Source organism: Schistocerca piceifrons, chromosome 4 (genome assembly GCF_021461385.2).
Source record: "Schistocerca piceifrons isolate TAMUIC-IGC-003096 chromosome 4, iqSchPice1.1, whole genome shotgun sequence".
Lineage (NCBI taxonomy): Eukaryota > Metazoa > Arthropoda > Insecta > Orthoptera > Acrididae > Schistocerca > Schistocerca piceifrons.
Window position 1 is genome coordinate 709,114,253 of NC_060141.1, and position 3,079 is coordinate 709,117,331.

General features: G+C 40.4%; 1 non-coding gene across 1 annotated transcript; it reads right to left on the reverse strand.

Annotated features, from left to right (window-relative positions):
• Positions 1-2,278: 2,278 nt before the first annotated feature.
• Positions 2,279-2,362, reverse strand: Trnas-gga. The gene is given in 2 exon segments: positions 2,279-2,313; positions 2,323-2,362. It is a non-coding gene; the product is annotated as a tRNA-Ser (tRNA).
• Positions 2,363-3,079: the final 717 nt, after the last annotated feature.

Sequence of the window (3,079 nt, forward strand, 5' to 3'; positions counted from 1 at the left end):
TTACTTTCATGTGAATATGTTATTATAACCTGTAATCCATTGAATAACTACGTGGGTTTGCTTTCTTAATCGCTTTAACATACAGAATTCGATCACGTTAGTATGTAACGGCAGACGCAAGTAATTAAATCAATTTAGTGGAGTGGGTAGGACGGAGATGCATCTCACATGGTTAGTAGACCCTCCTGGTTTAGTAACCAGCTCAGAGCAGTCTCGGCAGCAGTTGCAGTCGCTCGCTGTTACAGGACAGTTGTAGTCTGTCACTGGCATTTCATAGCCATGTATTGTAAGGTAAATTTTATTATTTTTAATGGCATGCGCGTAGTTAACTGACTTGTCTGAGATGTTAATATGAATTTGTTTCAATCTTTTTGTGATTCGTCAGCACCAGTTGAACCAGATTTGTAATATTCAATTTTTCATATAACGGATTGCACATCTTTATCAATGATGTAAAAGATTTTCAGAATATAATTTTTACCAGTCAACAAAAAAAGGAAGGAATAATTTTGTTTTAAGTCATTACCAGTTCCGATCCAGTCATTTATTTAAATTTAAATATTTCAGAAATTTTCGCAGATCATAGTCATGTGTTGTGCAGTAATCAGACGACCAGCTGTGTCAGTAAGCAAATAATTCAGATCTCAGACAAATGTTATCCAGTATTAGCAGATAGGCCAGCATTGCACTAAGCTGTACCATTCACGAATAGATAAACAGACAGCGTTATCCGGCGACACCATCAATAGGTAAGAGTTTTTCAGTTTATGTCTCACGGACAGCTTCAGACTGATTCCACAGGGCCATGGCGTAGCGCTGCTTACGTCAAAATTTATCAGTTTTCATGAGTTAAGATATTAACAAAAAAAATTATAATTTTTATTATTTTATACAAGAAGGTTACAATATGAAAGTTGATTAGACATTGCAGACTACTGTTTAAACTCATTCGAATATTCTAATTTCCTATCATATTTTGGGAGATACTTAAAGTGGCCAGTATTTTCAGTGATTCCCTTCTCAAGTGCACAATTTTCCAATCAATGCACCTCATGCGAAGGAAGGGGCAGGGCTACCGTATTTTTTAACTGATCTATTGTCGTAAAAGTTGCCAAAATAAAGCAGTCTTATTCACATGGTGACAATTATTGATGTATATGAAAATACGTAAATTAGTTACAAACTATCGCGTCCACACATTTCAACATGTAAACGTTACTGCAGATATTCGGATTTAGATTCTGACATGTTCGATATGCCTGCTATCATTGTCGATGATGTGACGCAGACGAATAGTGAAATTCTGCATGATCTGCTGAAGTGTCGGAGCATAGATGCTGTCGATGACCTCCTGAATGACTGTTATCAGCTCAGCAATGTATTTGGGTTATTGCTGTACATCTTGTATTTAATGTAGTCCCACAAGAAGGAGTCAAATGTGTTCAGATCCGGAAAATATGGCAGGCAATCGAGGCCCATGCCAGTGGCCTCTGTATACTCCAGAGCCAGAAATTGGAAATTTGTGGTAAGTTCCAGTGGGACCAAACCGCTGAGCTCATCGGTTCCTAGGCTTACACATTACTTAATCTAACTCAAACTAACTTATGCTAAGCACAAGACACACACCCATGCCCGAGGAAGGACTCGAACCTCCGACGGGGTGGATCCGCGCCAACAGTGGCAAGGTGCATCAGACGGCACGACTACCTCGCACGGCCCAGAGCCAGAATGCGGACACCATAGAGCTGCTCCAGGACATTAAACACTCTCCCGCTTCGATGGGGTAGAGCCCCGTCTTGCATGAACCACATCTTGTCGAAATCAGGGTCACTTTGGATAATGGGGATAGAATAATCTCCCAAAACCTTCAAGTGCCGTTCAGTATTCAACATGCCATCAAGGTATGCTACACGTATTTTACCTAATGTGTTTTTATCAGATTGTGTTTTTTGCGTAAGTGATGACTACATCTAAGCCCACAGTAGCGACATGTAGGCAGGATGCAGGCAAACAGATTTATGGTAGCTATAGTACTTCAGTAGCCAGTTGCAATAATGACTGTATGGACGATGTGGCCTATTCTACACCTTATTTTAGATATATGTGACGATGCTGTGCTGATTATATTTATATCTCTTGTCGATGCCATTATGTCCTTATCACTATAGGATGCTTCAAATGGCTCTGAGCACTATGGGACATAACTTCTGAGGTCATCAGCCCCCTAGAACTTAGAACTGCTTAATCCTAACTAACCTCAGGACATCACACACATCCATGCCGGAGGCAGGATTCGAACCTGCGACCGTAGCGGTTGCGCGGTTCCAGACTGTAACGCCTAGAACCGCTCGGCCACCCCGGCCGGCTATCACTTTAGGACATGGTGAAAAAAAAGGTACGTTTTACTGTATTTCATCTGTACATTTCTCTGGTTGTATGATAGTATATTGTGATACGTGTTGCTGTATTATGTTAAAAGACACACTGCTCACTATGTGTATGTATTTGTATATTGTAGATCTGAGGATGGTCATTACGGGCTGAAACCGGGAATCGTCTAAAGAATTGATATTGTGATCAAAGACTGGAAGAAAAAACATTTAATCAAGGAATATTGCATCGATTATTCCGTGACTGGACATCGCAAACCACAAAGCCACCCGTTGGAGGGTGAAGAGACATGGCGATTGCGAAATGCGGATTCTCATTCCCCCAAATGACCCAATTTTGCTTATTGATGAATCCATCCAAATTAAAGTTGGCTTCGTCGCTAAACCAAACCATACTGACATCAAACTAATTCCCATAATGCCCCGCGGCCAACCGTGCAGTTTGAACGTCCCAATACAAACCGTTCAGAAGTTATGACAATTTTATTTCATACAGTTCAGTAATTGTGACTCTGTACATATTTTTTTAGGTGACCTATTGTGAATGTGATGGAAAAATCATTTTTGGCTCGCTGCGCAATATTCCCGCATTTTCCCTGCTTACTAAAGACTAATTACGGATAATACACTTTAGATTCAGTGGATGGTCACAGTGTAAATGTAGCAGACAGTAGAATAAAAATGTCCCC